Source organism: Stomoxys calcitrans, chromosome 3 (assembly GCF_963082655.1).
Source record: "Stomoxys calcitrans chromosome 3, idStoCalc2.1, whole genome shotgun sequence".
NCBI classification, from domain to species: domain Eukaryota; kingdom Metazoa; phylum Arthropoda; class Insecta; order Diptera; family Muscidae; genus Stomoxys; species Stomoxys calcitrans.
In genome coordinates this window covers 117,217,330-117,238,620 of record NC_081554.1, presented here as the reverse complement: position 1 = coordinate 117,238,620, position 21,291 = coordinate 117,217,330, and the positions used below count along the sequence as shown (strand labels likewise).

The 21,291-nt window shown below is 43.3% G+C and overlaps 1 protein-coding gene and 1 long non-coding RNA gene across 3 annotated transcripts in view; one reads left to right on the top strand and one right to left on the bottom strand.

Moving 5' to 3' along the window:
• Positions 1-6,681, bottom strand: part of LOC106095171 (cyclic AMP-dependent transcription factor ATF-4) — a 77,939-nt gene extending 71,258 nt beyond the window's left edge. For both annotated transcript variants that reach the window (XM_059364626.1, XM_059364627.1), the window contains exon 1: positions 6,504-6,681. The gene's annotated coding sequence lies outside the window, so the exon portion shown is untranslated. The remainder of the gene's footprint in view (positions 1-6,503) is intronic.
• A 2,423-nt stretch (positions 6,682-9,104) lies between these two features.
• On the top strand, positions 9,105-10,380 carry LOC131995709 (uncharacterized). Its single transcript, XR_009397564.1, has 2 exons — positions 9,105-9,371; positions 9,484-10,380. It is a non-coding gene; the product is annotated as an uncharacterized LOC131995709 (long non-coding RNA).
• The last annotated feature ends 10,911 nt before the right edge of the window (positions 10,381-21,291 follow it).

Below are 21,291 nucleotides of genomic sequence, written 5' to 3'. Positions count from 1 at the left end.
CATTTTTTAATTATAAAAGATTTATTGTCACTGCATCGTATAATTACAACCCAAGAACCTCGAGAAGTTGCTATATTCTTTAAGTATTCGCAATCTCCCCATAGTCTTACGATTATTTTTCCTAGAATAAAGTCTCTTCCCAGCCAGACTCACTCGTCTCAGACCCAGATCTCTCTGGACGCATCCCATCTTAGTGGCAGAGTTCCTGCTTCTTGACACTTAACAGAATCAAGCAGACGAAAGATAGAAGACAACAAATTGCTACAACAACAACAAAATAGCGCTTCTCTTGTGCCCATACCTTCAAACCAAATTGAGTTATGCCCATACTTACTTCTCATTTTTTGTATATTATTTTGTAAATTATTTTCAAATGAAGACACATGAGCCGATGAGCCTATATTCAATTCATCTCTTTGCATTGGTCTTTTTGGGTAAAGTGATAAAAGTCGATTTCAACCAGTCGCTTGGCCAGTGTCGAAGACAGTTGTATAGTTTACACATAATTTGTATGTTATTCTTATCTATAAGTTAAAGTATTTCGGCTGATATGACATCACGACCCACTGGTGGGACTAGCTTTTAAATAAATGTGTTTATCCCACTCAAGAGGAATTACCTCGAAAAATTGGCCAAGTAAGTGACAGGAGCGAACAATATTCACCATATAATTACAAATTATCATTATTATTATCGTGTCCACAGGTTGTTCCTAACCTGTGCTATGTATTGGGAGTAGTTTTATTTGCAGTCGCGGACAATCAGCATTACGAGTGGAAGGTCCGGGCGGCATCGGCTCTTGCTCAAATACTGAGTGCCTGTGATACTCGATATGGCAAGGCCAATTATTAGCGCCTTTAAATAACCAATGGCCATAACGTTCCCGCGGCAATTCCATGGCAGCCGGTTGTACGCACCGGATTGACCCGATGGAATCCTCATCGGCAAGGGCTGCCGCCTCAGTGTACGTGTTCGTCTTTTTTCGTCATGGGAGAGGCACATCCCGGAATGCCTTCTCCGTACGCTTCTGGTCCGTGCCGGGATTGAAAAGAACCCCGGACCCTGGTTCTGTTCGGTTTGCCAGAACCGCCTTCATTATCCGCCTTCTTGCTCTGGCCTGACCTCGCTACGGGAGTATAGTCATACTGGCTATGTCGCTAGGTGCTGTGCGAAAATAGCCACCAGTGGGTCACAAGCGTCGCCGTCGTCGCCTTCGGCGTCCTCGTCGTCGGACTATGTGACCCCCCCGACCTCTCCCGTACGGCAATTTATGCAACGACAGCACCCTAGCCCTACTATTGCCAGGCCAGTGTCGGGAAGTGAATCGTTCTTGCAGTTAAACTGCAACGGACTGCGTGGCAAGATTGATGAGATCGTAGATTTTATGAGTCGGAAGAGCATATCGGTCGCAGCGATCCAGGAGACAAAGCTGACTAACACCTGCAGCTTGCACAGTTGTCACGGTTACAATGTGCTACGTAAGGATCGCTCAAGGAATGGAGGTGGGGGATTGGCCTTCGTTATACCTATCTCGCCTGCGCTTGATGCTAGTGACCCATACATGGAATGTATGGGGGTAGCAGTCAGGTCTGGTACTGCCGAGATAGAGATATACAACGTGTATATACCGCCGGTTGGTAGCTGTGTCCCGATTAATGGTCAGGCTTACAACCCCGATATAAGTGGGTTGCTATCTGGCCATAGTCCTCTGGTTCTGGGGAATTTTAATGCACATCACACGTCATGGCATTCTCCCCTAGGTAACGACCAGCGTGGCATAGCTTTGGCAGAGCAGATAGATAGCTCCACGTTTTGCACGTTGAATGAGGATGCCCCCACTAGGATTACGAGGAGGTACAGGAACTCGCCAGACATTTCAATTGCATCCCCTGATCTCCTGAGTATCCTGGCAAGCCGTCATCTCTTTGGGGTCAGACCACCTCCCCATAATCCTCACCATCGACCGACCACCCGACTTGATAACCTCTGAGCGCCGGACGTTCATCAATTATAAGAAGGCCAATTGGACTGGCTTCAGAGAGTATACCAATCGCCGCTTCAATGAACTGCCACCCCCCTCTGATGTGCTTGTGGCCGAGAGGAAATTCCGAGACATCATTAACGCAGCAGCCGCTCGCTTAATACCTGCCGGTCGAATACCGCAAGTGCGACCCAATTTCCCGGCGCAAGCAGTGGTACTCGCAGACGAGCGTGATGGGATTCGTGCTATGGACCCCGCTAACCCCAGAATCAGCGAGCTGAATCTGGAAATAAACAGGGTAGTCAACGAACATAAGAGGAATTTGTGGCTGGAACTCTTGGAGCAATGTAACTTAGGCACCGGTGCAGGCAAACTGTGGGCCACTGTTAAGTCTCTCTCGAACCCCGGTAGACGGGACGACAGGACCTCAGTCACTTTTGGCGAGATAACCGTGACTGATCCGAAGAGATGCGCCAGGTTGTTCAACCGTCAATTTATTGTGCATCCCGAGAGAGACAGGGCAAGGAGGAGAGCCATTCGCCGTAATCGTGGTCTCCGAGCCGATGAACAGCCATCACAATTTACCGTGGGCGAAGTTACGAATTTCATCCGTGGCGCCAATCTTCCAAGGCGTTGGGCCCCGACGGAATCTCTACATTGATGCTGAAGAATCTGGATTCACCTGGAGTTGAGTACCTTACCACTGTCCTTAACCTGTCATTGAACACTCTTATAGTTCCCGATGTCTGGAAAATGGGCAGAGTGATCCCGCTACTGAAGCCTGGAAAAGACCCGAGTTTGGGGGAGTCGTACAGACCGATCTCCCTTCTCTCACGAGTGGCTAAGACGCTTGAGGCATTACTCCTCCCGAGCCTCGTAGGAGAATTTCCATTCGCCGAGCATCAACATGGATTTCGGAGGCTGCACAGCACAACAACAGCTTTGCATGCCATCACCACACACATTTGCCGTGGCTTCAATCAACCCAGGCCATGTGATAGGATGGTCCTCGTGGCACTGGACTTATCGAAGGCATTCGACACGGTCAGCCATGCCAAATTATTTGAGGACATCGCCAACACGTCCCTCCAGCCAGGCCTGAAACGTTGGGTCGCGAATTATCTGTGTGGCCGCCAGTCATTTGTGGAATTTAGGGATAAGAAGTCAAAACACCGTAGAGTGAAACAGGGAGTTCCCCAAGGTGGGGTGATATCTCCGGCTCTGTTTAACCTCTACCTATCCTCCATTCCACCTCCTCCAGACAGCATAGAGATCGTATCATATGCGGACGATTGTACGATCATGGCATCAGGCCCCCCACCCATTGATGACATCTGCGATAGGTTGAACGTCTACCTCAACGAGCTTGCCTCATATTTCGCTGCAAGAAATCTGAAGATATCCGCCACCAAATCTTCAGCCACACTGTTCACTACAAATACGCGTGAGGTGAATTCTGAGCTGACTGTGATGGTCGATGGAGAAATGATTCCGACCATCAAGTGTCCCAAAATACTTGGCGTCACATTTGACAGCTCCTACACTTTCTCCCCACATGCCACAGCAATCTGCAATAAAGTCAAAAGTAGAAACAAGGTCCTCAAGTCACTCGCTGGCAGCACTTGGGGTGCAGACAAAGAAACCTTGTTGACCACGTACAAAGCAATTGGCCGGTCTGTGGTAAGTTATGCAGCGCCAGTGTGGTCACGTCAACTTTGTGACACGCAGTGGAATAATATTCAGATCTGTCAGAATGCCGCCCTCCGAACTGCGACGGGCTGTCTCCTCAGTTCTCATGTGGACCACCTCCATCAGGTGGTTCTGTTATCGCAGAAATCATCCAAATCATCATCTTGTGGATAGATACCCACCGCCCAGAAGCCTTAAGGTAGATCTACACGATCTAGAGCGTGAGGTTCAGCGCTACAAGAGAGAACCTCTAGATCAAGCGGCATATCAAGCGGGTCTGAACAACATTCATGCAGACACGGTAGCAGACGCGTTAATTGGCTACCGGGTGAATGTAGTCCTTGGAGAACGACCGCCACCCATTGCACCTGAAGAAATCAACCTCCCCCGACAAACCAGAGTAGTTCTGGCTCAATTACGTTCCGGCAGATGCAGCCGCCTCAATTCCCATTGAGCTAGGATTGATGCCGACGTGCAAGATGTATGTGCCGATTGTAACCAGGGACCGCACGATACTCCTCACCGGTTTAACTGCCCGGCCAGACCCACTCGACTCAGACCCAGATCCACAGGGATCGCGAAGTTCCTGGGTCTTGACACTCAACAGAATAAAGCAGACGAAAGATAATACACAATAAACTGCTACAACAACAACAACGTTCCCGCGGCGATCGATGTGGAGTTATCCCAGCACGGGATAATTATGAGCACCACACAGGCTGGAACTTTAAGCTATTGCAGACAATTAGCGCTTTCGAGCGGAGTCTCTTTGAGAGGCCAGGCGGCACCTACTCTTGCATAAATACTGAGTGCCTATAATGCTCAATATGACAAGGCGAGTTATTTTGCGGCTTTAAATAACAAATAGCCATCATGTTCCCGCAACGATCAGTTCTTTGGACCGGAACGAGCTTACTTACCTATAGTAGCTAGACGGAAAAGAGACTAGGCAGAAAAAATAAAAAAAATCGGTTTCAATCACAAAACTAATTTATCCAATTATTTTTTTAATCGAAACTGCTTCAATCAAGAAATTGACAATACCAAACAAAGTTTATGAAAAAGGCGATTGAAAAAATTTTTAATTAAAAAAATTGCATATTCAATTAAAAAATTATTGCAAATTTTTGAAAACTCCAATTAATTTTTTAATTGAGCTATTTAAAAATATGATTGATATTTTCGAAGTTTCCACTTTATTGGTTTACTTTCAATTAAACTTTCAATAGAAGGAATTCGTGATATTTTTTTCTGTGTACATAAAATTATAAATATTGAGGTTTCCACTTGAGAAGTGCGTAAGTTGTCGTGTCACGTAAGTTGTCTGAATGAGTAAATGAAATCCTTTTCACGCCACTAATCACCATTTACGAGAAATCACGACTTATGAGACACTCACGACTCCGGAGAGAATCACGACAAACCGTTAAAATATTTCGAAAATAAAACATTTTTGCACGCGTCTCAAATTCGGTTTTTTAACGTACGAATTCAGGTACGCTTTCACTATTGGAAAGTATGGAAGAAGTAGAAACAATTTGTCTACACATGCATAAAAATGAAATGAGTAAATAAGTGGATGCGCAGGGACGGTTTGAGACGCTTAGAAAAAAATATTCGTTTCATGGAAACATATTTTCAAGCGTGAGTTGAGTGTCTCGTGACTTCTGAGTATCTTGGTGAGTCGTGATTCGTGTGTGAGTATCTCGTGAGAGGTGCGTGTTACATGAGTCGTAATTTTTCTCATGAGTCCTGATTTTCTCGTGTCGTGCGTTAGTTAAACCATCCCGTGAACGAGATTCGAACCTGAGTGAAAATTCACTCATGTGCACCTCCCTAGTTTCAATACCAACCAAGTTGGTACTTCAACCCAAAAGGTGTAAAAAAGCAATCAACGTTTAATCTACGTTGCAAATTGCTATGAAATGACACATTAATCTCGCCAGTTTCCAAAACCCAAAATGTAATTTTGATGCGGGGAACGGTTACTGCATAAACGTGACAAAGATTGACCATAACTGATACCACATTATAGTTTGTACGTCCATCCATGCGTGTTTTCAGTCTCAACTTTTGAAATGTATAAGCAAGTAATAAAATTATGCGGGAATAACAACAAAGAACCAGTTGGAATTGAGAGATAATGATAAGGGCCCTCGAACGTTGATAAGGCCGTTTGATATTGAACTTGAAAATAATATGCTAGGTATTTAACGAATGGCCTAAACGAATTCTTCACTGGGCCGATATGCAAATGTCGACTCGCTCCCACTCTGAACCTTTGGAACCATATGTAAGAAAAAAAATAAGCATGCCCATTAGCAAATTGATGACAAGACAAATATCGACCAATTGACAAGAAATGGTAATGAGTAGCGCGCCAAATAATAACTCCGCTTGTTCCAAAAAAAAAAAAAAAAACACATCAAAAAACTAGTAATCACATATGGGCGATAGACAAAACAAGTTGGCAGTTTGCACACATGAACACTCATTTAGCAAATTTGTTAGTTTGAAAAACACTGGATGGCATGTTGCGTCAGTCAGGTTGGTATGACACGAATTGCTCACAGCAGCGCGTTGCAAAACCCCGCTCTAATGACAAAAAGGGGCAAGTACAAAAACAAATAACCTGTAACAATTTTCTTGGAAATTCATTGTTATTACCAACAGCACGAATTTCACCATAATTTCTCCTCGCACCTTTCTCACAAACATACGAGATCAACAAAAAAATTCTCACACATACATAAGAGTTGGTCGGTTAGTGTATTTATCCATGCCTTTGCGAAATTCGTGGCTTTCAACGTAGACTCAATTGGAATTTACTTACGATGTTGTTGTAAACATTTTCACAATAAATTTAAACTTATATGGGCAACAATGCCTTTTTGCTCTGTTGTGCAAATCCGACTATATATCCATTTTTACCGAAATATAAATGCTAAAAAAACTCGATACAAATATTCACTCTTTTTACGTTTCATTGGGAAAATGGACTGAGAAAGAGGTATCGGTTAATTGCATTCTTCTGTAACAAAGTCGAAGTCGACTTACACAGATTAAAAAAGTCGATTTTGAAATCAAATAATCGACTTATTCTTTATAAGGAGTTTACATGGCACATCATGATTCGTGATTATTGTAATTGCATGGGTGAAAACCATTGTGCAATTTAGAGGTTTTTAATGTCAAAGTAGTTTAAGAAATAAACTCTGTTTTACAACTTCTTCAAATGTGTTCTATACTTGTGTTTTCATCCTTATAACACTGTTTTGTTGCTCATTTGTGAAATATTGGATCAAATAGAACATATTTTTAAGATTTTAGAAAAAAATCGCAGCTGTGTATCAAGCCTTTGACATTTAGATTTACTGGAAAATCGGAACAATAATAAAAAAAAATGTACTCAGCTGTTCGCATGACCTCACCTTATAAGTGCATCCTGGGTGAAACAAAGGTGTATGCGTCACATACATATATACATGACAATCAGTCGTTGCTCAAAATTCAACATCATTTTCATTTCTTCGATTACTTACATCAATCAATTACACTTTTAGCAGAAATCATGGCTGAATTATGTAAAGGTTGTCTCATTTGTACAACAACAAAGTTTGAAGCTCGTCTCACGCGAACAGCTGTTAGCAGCCGGTCAGCTTTGACGGTGTTAGGATGACAGATTTTTGTTTGCATTCTCTTTGTTATCTTCTTTCTCGCATATTCTCTGCTCATGTACACACACATATACACGCACGTTGTAACGATCCACCACGAAGGGCCCTACTTCCGCTGAGAATGGCTACCTTCTTGACGCCGGCCGTGCTCAGTCCTGGGGCGGTTCTTCCTCTTCTAGGCTCGGATGCGTTACCATAAAAGTAAAGATAAAAGGTAGCTCTTAGAGAAAAAGAGATAGAAGGGAATAAGATACGGAAATAGCAGATATACAGGAAATTTAGGACGATGATGATAAGAAATACAGCATGAGTTGTCAATCTGCCGCCTGGTGATCTCTACCCTCCCAACCAATACTAACGAACTCCATCGTTAGCCCATATATCCTCTACTTAACGCCCTTTACCTTTCATGAATAATCAAAAACAAAAGTTTAAAACATCTTAATTGTAAAGCTTCTGTCAACAAACTGACTCTTTTTATTATATTTTTCAAACAAACAACATTAAAGGAACAAGCTAGTCTACTTAGTTTCATCAAAAGTTTCTTATAAATACGAGTATAACAAGTTATCATATTACAGTTCGGCCAACCTGACAATATGATTGCCCACAATCATGATATAAAAATTGTGTATATTATATAAGTGTGCCAATAACATAAATCTATAACCTAGGTGTCAACCATTTCCGAAGTCGCTTTGCTTCAATTATACCCTTATATGGGATCTGTGTCAGTTGACAATTGTCAACATCTCTCACAACGTAGCGATCATTATCTAATACTTTTTCAATAATGTAGGGACCACGATATTTTTCACAAAATTTCTTATTCTTCCCAACTGTATTGTCAATATTCATAATAACAACATAATCACCCTCATCGTAACGTTTTGCCGGTTCATGATGTTTGGAAAAGTATAATTCGTTGTAGTTCTGAGATCGCTGTATAGAATTCAATGCCTTAACCCTCATATCCCTCAAATTTAGTTTCTCCTCATTACTCATTTTCTTATCTAGATATTCCGACAGCTTATCTACCACCACCCCTCGTTGATTCGTTCCAAAGAGTAACTTCGCTGGGGTTTCCTTTGTAGAACTGTGAACATGTTAATGGTGGTGTTTCAAGGTTGGGATTTATCTGACGATAAAACCCCGTTTGTGGTGCCATGAATTGCCTTGCCGGTATGCTGGCGTTTAGCGCGGCTAGGGCTCGCCGGATGGGGGTGGTTCTTGCAACCATGACATCTATCACACCATAAACCAAAAAAATCATACCGGTCTTTGCGTAAGAAAGAAAGAAAAAGGTAGGCCAAAATAAGTCCATGAAAAAAAAAGGAACAGGAGACAATGTCGAGAAAAAAACAAACACGTTCACTCACGAAATTAATGGACAAATAACCTACACTGCACCGGACGATACGTGGCTTGGCGGCTGGTATGCCAAGCACTTGGCCCTCCCACAGAAGCCACGATCGGGCTTCACCATGATACCTACACCATGCCCTAGGTATCCCAACATCGGTACCCCTACTTACCTCTTACATGCTCCCTACCACCTTCCTAAAATCGGCCTAAGCCAAACACATTTCTAATTCCGTATTCCAAACGTTATAAAACTGCCCTCTTTATTGTCACAAGTACAAAGAAATCTTAAATAGAATTCCAACAATGACATCCACCGTTCGCCTTCGATCCGATCATTTCTATCCGCTGAAGTAAGGTTCCCGGTTTGCTTCGGCCGGGCTGCCGCCGATGTCCGTCCGCGTATAAACGTCGGTAGTTGGTTCTGTCCGTCCGTGTTGTCTATATGAATATATTCCGCCTTTTCTGTTTTCTTTCAATCAATTCCTTTTTCTCCTTTTAGGTTTGACAAGCTGATATCCCCACCTAACGGGCAAAAGCTCCCTGATCAACGTATTGAGGACCTACCCGGATTAGAGCTCTGATCCTAGCGCCTACGGTTCCTCTAAAACGGAACTCACTAAATTTAAGTTGGGACAGATAACCCTTCTTGTCTCCCCCAGGTAAAAAAAGAAAATTAATATATATATATATATATCTAGATAGTATTGGGGCACAAATATATTTATATATGTAAGTATTTACTGTAAAAAAAAAAAAGGTCTGTCTTTATAGGTCGTCCGTTTTGGTCCGGAGTCCGGCATTTACCCTTGCAACCCGGGGAGGTTGCAAGCATCAGGAGCTCCCACGTTGATTGGAGTGGCGATGGTGACTGGGCGTGGCTGATGACCGACGATAGGTGTATTGTAATTATTCCTTATTTTGCTTATACTTCATATATTTTCCAGACTCTCTATTTAGGCTATAAATCCAATTCAGTTTGTAGGTTAAGCCTTTTTTTTATTTGTAGGTTAAGCTCTATTTAGTTTGTAAGTTAAACTCTATTTAGTTTGCAAGTTACACTCTGTTTAGTTGGTAAGTTTTAATCTCATATAGTTTTTAGGTTGTAACTTCCTGATGCACGTAGTTTTTAGGATTAATTCGCATGTAGTTTTTCAAGATTAATTGACACGTAGCTTTTAAGATTATTCGGCATGTAGATTTTAGCCTTGTGTTTTTCTTTCTTATTTGTAGTTGATTAATTAATTTAGGTTGTAGCCAAAAATGCAAATTTTCTTGAACACAAATTCACGGCAAATAAAAAACTCTTTCGCTACCACTGGTGTTTTATTTTCTCTTTTCCTTTTTTTTTGTTCATAGCGTTTATATTAAGGTAAAAGTGGTTCACACTGCTTTGTGGCACCGGGCATTTCACTTAACCGCAGACACTTGCAGAAAAAACTTTCTTCTCCAATCTCTCGCAGACAAACTCTTTCCTCTCCATCCAGCCAGCTCCAATATCCAGATCCAAAAGAAAGGGAAAAGCCCAGGAAATCGGCCATTTTCCCTAAATTTCCTAATATGGCTTTTTCCTTTCGCTTTTTCCCTTATTTTTGATATTTGGCCCCAAGCGACCTGACATATATCAATTCCAATCTGTGGCCAGCTGTTTCGGCCGCGTTGCCAACCAAATGAACATCATGATATTCACAATAGTGTCAATATGGGGACCTACTAACGCCCTGACATCGCGCACACAACAAACCCAACCATCCTGCCGATATCACTATCAAAGGATGGGAGGGAAAAAAGGTGCGATTTCTCGCAGTGTAGAAAGGTTAAAAATCCGGCTGTTTACGAATGGGCAACCCTAAAATGTGATCCGAACTGGCATCCCTATCGACTAATCGCTCAATTAGTGGAATCCGCCGTTCAATTGGTGGAATTAATCGTCGCCCTAGCTCAACTCTTTTAAGAACTTTTATTCAACACAACTCGATTCCCGGGCCGGCCTCTCACTGGAGAAGGTGTCTAGGACACGTCAACGTATACCACATTACAAGCCTTTACCTTAAATAGCTGATTTTCACAACTAAAATTTGCACTTCCATACGTGTGTCCATCCCTTTATTTTATATCGCAGCGTGTGAACCCCCTAATACGAAATGACATACGCGCTCGTCACTAGGGCCGGGCCTATGGATATCAACTCGTGATGAATGAAATGGATAGCTAAAGGCCAAAGAAGAAGAAATTACTTCATTTTGTCAATGGGACGACCGCAGCAGCACCAATGGAAACAAATGGTAAGTATTATTTGTGAAAAAAAATAAATGAAAATAAACCAGTGACCCTGCTAGGGCAAAATAAAACGTGTTCTAATAAAAAACAGGTGCGGGCGTGTTGGAAAAAAAAAAAAAATAAAAATAAAAAATATAAAATCTATGAATGAAACCGGCGAGTGTGTGTGTATGTGCGTGTGTGTGAATAAATAAAAGAAACTAAAAACCCATAAATACCTTAAAAAAAAAGATGGACAATTCAAAGAAAATGTTGGGGAAAGTTCACGGAATCTCAAAAAAAAACATACAACCCCAAATCAAAAAAACTTCAACCGAAATGTTTCAGAAAACTAATTTGCCCAACCCAACAAACCACCCATTAGCCACCAGTAGCTAAGGCCACTAAGCTATACGGGGTTAATTGTGAGGGCGAAAAATAATGCAAATTGCTAAAAAGGTGACAAATAAAATAAATTAACAAATAACTTAAGAGTGCAGTGCCGAGAAAAAACAGCGTGGGTTCCAGAAAAAAGTTGGCGTCAGTCCAATACACCCACAAGAGTTCATGCATAAAACCAACATGCCCCCACCAATACCGATGGCGCTAGTGCGTAAGTGTGTAATCGTGTAGTGCAATGGTGTCAAACGCAAGTGTGCGTAACCCACTCAAATAATGAATGGGGGGTGGGGGTACGCATAATAAACGCGCCAATTAGTTTAGTGGAGTGAAACAAAAGTAAAGTGCACGCCGAACAATAAGTGAAACGCCTGAATTAAAACACCAAGTGCAATAAAAATAATGTGATGAAGTGAAAAAGGAAGATGAAAAGAAAATAGACTTCGGACGGACAGAAAATTAATGACTAGAAAATTAATCGAACTTAGTGAGTGAAATACTTAAAATAAAAAAAATAAAAAAATTGGAGTGTGCAAAATAAAACAATTGGAAAATGAACTGTGTTAAAGCGAATAAAAAGAAAAACGAAGTAGGGGCCTGCTAGCTGTGAAACAAAAGACAAGGTTCGAACAAAATCCAAATTGGTTTGCGACTCTGTGAGTGCCGTAAAGAGTTCAATGAACTGAGAAGTGAAAGTGTAAGAGAAAGTTAGTGCGAAAAATCAAAAAGGATTTACAAAAAAAAAATAAAATGCCGAAATTATAAGTGATCGTGAATATGCGATAAAAATTATAAATTGGCCTTTAGGAAAATTTTGAAAAATAAAACAAAAAACATGAGATTGAAGCAGAAATGCAATGCCAGAATCTATGTTAAATAAAGCATTTAGTGCGAAATGGACAAACTAGAAAAAAAGCAAAAACTTTCAAAATTTTAAACATATAAAACCATATCAGGTGAATGGTACTAAATGATAATTCCTCTTTTTCCACTTGCAGGTCCCAAGGAATACATCACAGGGATATGGACTACTACATCATCGAGGACTAAGGACAAAACCGGAGAGGATAAGACAGGACAGGATGGAAAGGCCAGGTAAGTATACATGAACTACCATAACTGATCCGCACTTACACCCCTTTACGATTCCAAACAGGTCTTCGCCCCGGGACTAATAGGAACCCCACACACAAGGAACAACCGAGTACCAGAGGAAACAGGTAAGTCCGTTTCTCCTCTTCTATTCCTTCCCAAACGCCTGTCGGCAGATAGAAAACTGCCCCTAGAATCGGGTATAACAAAAAGCTCCTGACCCATTTCGCAAAAAAAAACAAAGAATCGGGGTTAGTTCTAGGTAAGGTCCAGGACTTGTGTGAGAATAAGACTGGAAGCACGTAGGCTGTAACGGACTCGGATTTGCTCTCAGAAAACTTAGAAATTGAGAACTTAAAAAAAAAGAAGTAAAATGAACAAGTAAAAGCGTGCTAAGTTCGGCCGGGCCGAATCTTATATACCCTCCACCATGGATCGCATTTGTCGAGTTGTTTTCCCGGCATCTCTTCTTAGGCAAAAAAGGATATAAGAAAAGAGTTGCTCTGCTATTAAAACGATATCAGGATATGGTCCGGTTCGGACCACAATTAAATTATATGTTGGAGACCTGTGTATTTCAGCCAATTCGTATAAGAATTGCGCCCATTGGGGCTCACGAAGTAAAATAGAGAGAACGGTTTATATGGGATCTGTATCGGGCTATAGACCGATTCAGACCATAATAAACACGTTTGTTGATGGTCATGAGAGGATCCGTCGTACAAAATTTCAAAAAATCAGGCATATCGGATAGGAATTGCGACCTCTCGGGGTCAAGAAGTCAAGATCCCAGATCGGTTTATATGGCAGCTATATCAGAACATGGACCGATATGGCCCATTTACAATACCAACCGACCTACACTAATAAGGGTCAAGGACCAAGGGCATGCGCCAAAGCGTACGTTTGCCTCTCTTGTGCCCACCCGGGTCAACTTCCTTGGCGGCCAACCCCTTCCCCAGACCGTTTACTTCCACCAAAAACATACGTGGTGCTCCTGACCACCAATCTGGAGATGTGCACCAGAGTCATCGTCACCGGTTACTGCGTTACCGGCTTATTCACCGCGGTGAATCTGCCCTGTGTCTTCCATCCACTGTGATTCCATCCGCTATAACCGTCCTCTGGCAGCTCATATTCCTCATTCGTCCTCCCCCCTTACTACGATGTGCATCCTAATGTCATAGTTTCGCTGGGGCACAGGGGGGTAGGCTCCGGAGGTCTATGACACGTCACAAGTTGGCCGCCCATTGACGTCCGCACACGTTGGAATCACAACCTGAGGGAGCTTCTGCGGTACTTTGGTCACGAAAACTCTGGCGTCCATCTCCAAGGTCCGGTGTAGAAGGTTCATCACTGACCTTTTGGTCGGCAAACAAAGTGGGGAAGCCGAAGTCGCCAACTGAGCCCGCTCGTGTGAAACACCGCGCTTTGCGCATGAGCCTAGGAAAATTAATTAGAAGAAATAAAAACAACAACTGAAAGAAAAAGCTAAAATAAGTGCTCAAACAAACCAAAAACTAAAACAAGTTCGCATAGTGAAGAAAAATCTGGCTCAAGCCAAAAAGAAAAGATATCGAAATTCGGATAGAATGGTTAAGACGCAAAAGAAGGAAAACAATGTAAAAAAAAATGTTGCCAAGAGTGCTACGCCACTCTGGCTTAGGGACACTATGCTATCCCATCTTAAAATAATAGTATACCCAAAAGAAAATTCTCTATAACGACCTAATATCTATCCTAGCCTATAAAAACACAAACCGCCTACCATTTAAGGCAATTCAAACGAATAATAGAATCAATAATAATAGTAATAATAAAACAACGAAATTCATATGCCTTTCAAAGCAAAAAAAAACAATTCAACTACCTAACCTAAAATCCAAAAGAAGAATGAACTTCATATACTTAACCCTAAAATCCAAAAAGAAATAGCAATTCATATACTTAAATCTAAAACTAACGCTAGCTAGAAACTACTCAGGGCCCAAATTACTGCCTCAAGTCTTTGGCGTGAAAGACGCCCAAAGATTTCCCTTGAAGATCTTCCACTTCGTACAAAGAATTCCCTACAGGCCGCACAATTCTACACTTGAAAAACTTTTTGTCCAGCTTCGCGTTGTAGTTGTTAGAGAAACTACTTTGCCGAAAACTACGGCGAAACACTTCTTGTCCGGGCAAGAATTTAACTTTTCGGCAGCGAAGATTATAGGATTTTTCTCCCCTAAGGTAAGCTTTGTGTAGGTTTCCCTGGATGAATTTCCGGGTATGATCCATTTTCTCCGAATTAGGTACGATGTTCGCGTCGGGGTCTTCCAATACTTGGAGCTTACGCGCGATTTTGTAAACACTTCCGTGGTTAATCATGTTGACCCCAAATAAGGCGTAGTACGGCGTCACATTGGTCGCGCTATGCACCGACGAGCGCAGTGAACATTCCACCTCCGAAAGGTGCTTATCCCATTCGCGGTGGTCTTCGCCAAGGTAAGCTCTTATCGCGGCAAGTACCGACTGGTTAACGCGCTCCGACGCGTTGGCCTGTGGCGAATGGGTAGCGGTCTTCATGTGTTGCACGCCAAAATTCTTAACCAAGTCCTGGAATTCCCTACTTACGAACTGTTTGCCATTGTCGGAGACAATGACTCCTGGAGTGCCAAACTTATGGAAAACTTCTGAAATCAAAAACTTTACCACATTTTTGGCACTCGCCTTAGCCATTGCCTTCAACAGCACGTACTTAGACAGATGGTCTAAAACAATAAATATGAAGGAATTCCCCGACTTGGAGCGCGGATAGGGGCCGAGGAAATCCACGTAGATGCGCTGGAATGGTCGTTCCACTTCGAATTCTTTGCCCATGGGTGGACGTAAAGTTGTGGTTGCCGGCTTCGTCTCCTTACAAACTCGGCATTGTTTCACAAAACTTCGCACCTGCACCGCCATGTTTGGCCAGTAAAAGTACTCTTTTACACGGTGCAAAGTTTTGTGAAATCCGCCATGAGCCGAGGTAGGTGGGCAATGAGCCCTTTCAATCACTTGTTCCGTCAGCTCGGCCGGCATCCACAACTTCCATGCGAAATCCTCACGCAAAGGGTCACCGTCGTAGTGTCGCGTCCTTTTGTAGGCGATACCGTCGACAACCCGCAAGTCGGGTAAACTTGCCGCGTTCTCTTCGATATTCCGGGTAAGATCTTGATAGGCGTCAGACTTAAAGGCTGGCGAGGAGAGATCCAACAACTGTCCTAAGTCCGTAGACAGTTCGTCCATATCGTACCTAGACAAGGTATCCGGAACAATGTTCTGGGTACCCTGCCTATGTTCGATATCGAACGTAAAGGACTGAAGATGGAGACTCCACCTCGCCAGTCTCCCGCTTAAATCCTTATGGGACATCAACCATTTGAGACTGCTATGATCAGTGATGATGGTGAAAGCCATTAATTCAATATAAGGCCTGAATTTCTTTATTGCCATAACCACAGCCAAGCACTCTCTCTCCGTCACTGAATAATTCCTTTGAGCGGATGTTAACTTCTGTGAAAAATATGCAATGGGATGCTCTCCGCCCTCGTCATCCTTCTGAAATAGGACTGCTCCTATTCCCAGGTCGGAGGCATCACATTGCACATAGAAATGTTTCTCAAAGTTCGGGTGAGAGAGTACTGGGCTGGTAATCAGAGCCTGTTTCAACTGATCAAAAGCAGCCTTCGCCTGGTCGGTAAACACAAAAGTCTTACCCTTTTTAAGAGTATCGAAGATCGGGGTAGCTACCGTTGCGTAGTCGGGAATAAACCGCCTATACCAGCCGGTGGCGCCCATAAAACTTCTTACTTGCTTCGCCGTCTTTGGATAGTCAAATCGCGCTATAGTTTCAACTTTCGCTGGATCCGCCTTGAGGGTACCTCCACCAACAATATAGCCCAAGTATCGGAGCTCTTTGAAGCAAAATTTTGATTTTGCCACATTTATTGTGAGCCCCGCATTGGCTAACAACTCGGCCACACGCTTCAGCAACTCCAGGTGAGTGTCAAAATCTGGTGAAACCACCAAGAGGTCATCCAAGTAAACAAAAACACGGTCTCTTAGTGCTGCGGGAATCACTTTGTCCATTAACCGGCATAACCTCTGGGCCGCATTACACAACCCAAAAGGCATGACGGTAAAATGGTAAAGAGGCCTCCCCGGCACCGTAAAGGCTGTTTTTTCCTTACTGGCCTCATCAAGGGGTATCTGCCAGAAAGCATCCTTAAGGTCGACACTGGATATATAAAAGGTGTCACCAAGCCGGCTGAGTAGACCTTCAATATGCGGAAGAGGATAGGCGTCCTTGACGGTGAGAGCATTTAGTTTACGAGCATCAATGCACAGTCTATTTTTCTCGCCCTTGCGGACTAGGGTCACTGGATGACTCCAGGGACTATCGCTCTGCTCAATCACACCCAAGGCTAACATCCTATCCAACTCCGCATACATTAATCTCTGCACAGCTGGTGACACTGGGTAGTGCTTACTTTTAACTGGAGTTGAATCACGTGTGTCGATTGTGTGTACCTCAGACTGTGTCCTACCCAAGCCTTTCTTAGAAAAGCAAGGGAATTTCTCAATCACTTCTTCCAAGCGTTTCCGCTGGAAGTAGGACAATACATGGACTTTTCTGTCATCATTGACCCAGCCGTCAGCGTCATCACAAAGGCTGACATTGTTGGTGGTCAAACTCTCAATTTGGGCAAAGAGCTGAAACTTGCGCATAAAATCTATGCCAAGAAAAAGCGACCTTCCCAAAGACGGCACCAAAAAGAAGGTTATTTCATGCGACATTTTATTAAAAGTAACCGTGGCCGTGACGCGACCTACTATTTTATGAGGGCTTTCATCCGCGGTATGTATATATGAGTGGAATGGATGTACCACTAGATTCGCACGGCCGACGAAGTCGACGCAACCTTTTCCCAAACAGGATACCGTGGCACCGCTGTCGAGCAGACCCTCTATTTCTTGACCATTAATAACTAACCGTGTATAAAAGCGAGTGTCGTCACCCTCGTAGAGCGATGCGGCCGCAATTTGTCGCCGTAGAGCTTTCCTCTTTTTGTAACGCTCGCGCGCTTTCTTTACCTTATTGGAGATCCCAAAAATCCTCGCCTTTGCCTCGTTATACTCTTGTACCCGGACATGTAAAGGCTTTAACTCTCTAAGCTTTGGGACAAGTGTAGAACTATGCTTATGCTGTTGGGAATTCCTAAGAAGGGTGATCTTTTCATCAGGGGACGGGACTGGAGTTAAACTGGCGTCGACCGCACCTCTCCAGTCTGAGGTGGGACCCTCTGTCGGTTTCCCTGACATTTCGGGCAGTTTCTGACGGTTACTCCATCATGACCACACCTGTAGCAAAAGAATTTTCTAGGCGCGGCACAATCCACCCAGCTATGACCTTCCAAACCACAATTCCAGCATTTCAGATTTGTTTTGCCTTGAATTGCATCCACTTCCATGGCCTCCGAAGGCAACTCTTCCTCCCAGGCTAATTCGTGAACGCGCTGCGGCCCTAGATTAGGGCGTTGATACTGTTGACGGTGGCTTGCAAGAAGATTTTCTGCCCTTTTGACTTCTCTGTAGAAGCTCCCCAAGTCGTCAACTCTCACTGAGAATATCATCTGTGCCAATGATGTTTTCAGGTTGCCCCTCATAATTTCCACCATCTCCGCCTCTCGATAGGGTTGCTTCTGCTGGTTTCGCAACTGAATCACCGCATTATAAAAATCTTCAAATGTTTCTTGGGGCTGCTGGCGACGATTGAGAATTTGTGTTTGAATCTGGAATTCGTTTTCAAACCGCTGGTATTGCGTCAGCAGAGCCCTCTCAATTTCTTCCCAAGATCGAAATTGGACAAACTTGCGGTGGTTCCAGTACCAGTCTAGCGCTGGTTTCTCCAAGAGCTGGTGAAACTTAGTTAGGAATTCGCCTTCCGGGCAATCATAATCTCTTTTAAGCTCTCCTACTCGAAAGATAAACTCCTGCACGTTCATGGTTTTGGAGGTGCCATCAAATTTTATACCCCACTTGGCCAAATTTAGCTTACTGGTCGACTCAGTGTGTGTGCTGCCTCCAGGCCTTCCAAAATGTGAAGAAGGACCTGGAAAATGCGCCGGTTGCAACGGCGGCTGCAAATATGGTGGTGGCTCACTTATGTTAGGCTGCTGTGGCCTCTCATTCAATGGCGTGTAAAAGTTTGGCTGGGTTGAACCCCAGGAATTTCGGTACACCGATGGCACGCTGAGACCGCCGGCCTCCGAAACTGGTGGTGCTGGCATAGATGAGTGTGGGACAGTGCTGGTGCTTGGTACAAAAGGCGGTGGTTGTGAGTATAAGGCCCCCGCCTGTTGATATGACGAGACTGGTGGAGCTACTGGCGCCTGCATATATGACAAACCCCTAGACGGATGCGTTTGCCCCAAAGACATATGCTGTCCCTGGCCTAGTAGTGGTCTTCCAGGCTGTCCTGTTGCCAGCTGAGCCATTGGTACATTGTTCGTAGGAACGGAATTACCCACTCCTAACGATCGTTTAGTAGCTTCAACAATGGTAGGTATCAAGCTGTTGATTCTTTCCGTCTGCTCCCTCTCGAACTCTATTCGGGCTAGACCAACGGCTGAAGAGATAATTTCGCGCATGCCAATACTCATAGTCGGGTTTGCTGGAGGCGCTGGGACGTTGAGACCAGTGAGTGGGCTAAAAGTTGGAGATGATACATGCCCTTGCGAGCTGAATGTGCTATTCAATAGCCGTGACAAATCGTCCATGCCCTGTGGTAGTGGTGGAGCGACGGATGAACGCGCAGATGCGATCGGCGCATTGCTGGCTGCCATTGTGGTTGTTGTTGTTGTGGTAGTGAAAGTCACAGCTGGTTGGGTTGTGCTCACCGGAACATTCTGAGAAGTTCTTGGCTGCATCCTGGAATGGCCAGAACCTTCCCTACTTGCTGAGCGAGTGTTAACCATTAGAGTAATTTATGACTGCAAATGCTGAATGTATAGCCAAAAGGAAAACCTTTTTGCGGGTAAGAAGCTAAAAGTTCGTAAAATAAAGAAAACTCCAAAAATAAAAAAATTAAGTGTCAAACTTTAAATGACAGAAACTAATAAGAAAAACAAAATTCTCTAAATAAAAAAACAGATTTGGTACCTCGAGATATGAGATAGATAATCTCCTGCTACTAAGGGAATAAATCTACCAAAGCAAAAACAGAAGGAAAAAAAAAGACTACAAATTCATGTAATGGATCGGTGGTAGGTAACAAACTATCAAAAAGGTAAGTACAGGTAAAATAATGTACGTATCGTATAGTGCCAGTGTATGCATGTTCTAATATAGGTATTTATTTTGATTCCAGGGTTTCGTGAGTGTAAACGCGAAAACAAAAAAAACGATGAAACATGGAAAGCTAGCTACGGTGGACAACACGTGGAAACATAAATCTTTGTCTGGCCTTACAGCCCATGGACTAAGCCACGAATGCGTACGAAGACGAAGAAGAACGTGTATCCCGTGATAAAAAAAGGTAAGTCCACAAACAGATAGGCTATAACTAACTTTAATAATATTGACTCTAAATATGGAAAGATGTAGGCCGAAGTAGACATTTTCCTCCAAGTCCAAAGGCCTTTGATGACACTAGGTATCGCTACCACTAGTCACCAAGACCACGGACACGGAGAAAGCTGTCACTTTAATGCACATCCTGTAATCTCCAAGTATCTATCGCCTCCTTTGATGAAGCTGCTCGTCCTCCAGAGTCTCTAAACTCGACCGGGCGGGACTTCACCAAATGAGACGTCTTCTACTTGGTGATTACATAATGTGTAGGACTGATAGAAATAAATGAATGGGCTATTGTGATGAAATTAGGGATAAACTAAATTAAAATCCAAAAAGCGATTAAAAGCTTACTTCCAAGAAGCTATCACGACTTCTGGATTAAAATAATCGCACCCCAAAGGAAATTCTGTTTAGAAAAGGACTGCTTAACTTGGGTCTTAAATGTAGCAAACGCGTTAGGGACTCTTAAATGACCTAAACGGGACTCATTTCTGACTGACAAGTAAACCAAGACATTCTCTACACAAAACAAAAGCTATTGACACTAAAAGGACTTATTTCGGGCCCCACGTTGGGCGCCATTTTGTTAATGGTGGTGTTTCAAGGTTGGGATTTATCTGACGATAAAACCCCGTTTGTGGTGCCATGAATTGCCTTGCCGGTATGCTGGCGTTTAGCGCGGCTAGGGCTCGCCGGATGGGGGTGGTTCTTGCAACCATGACATCTATCACACCATAAACCAAAAAAATCATACCGGTCTTTGCGTAAGAAAGAAAGAAAAAGGTAGGCCAAAATAAGTCCATGAAAAAAAAAGGAACAGGAGACAATGTCGAGAAAAAAACAAACACGTTCACTCACGAAATTAATGGACAAATAACCTACACTGCACCGGACGATACGTGGCTTGGCGGCTGGTATGCCAAGCACTTGGCCCTCCCACAGAAGCCACGATCGGGCTTCACCATGATACCTACACCATGCCCTAGGTATCCCAACATCGGTACCCCTACTTACCTCTTACATGCTCCCTACCACCTTCCTAAAATCGGCCTAAGCCAAACACATTTCTAATTCCGTATTCCAAACGTTATAAAACTGCCCTCTTTATTGTCACAAGTACAAAGAAATCTTAAATAGAATTCCAACAATGACATCCACCGTTCGCCTTCGATCCGATCATTTCTATCCGCTGAAGTAAGGTTCCCGGTTTGCTTCGGCCGGGCTGCCGCCGATGTC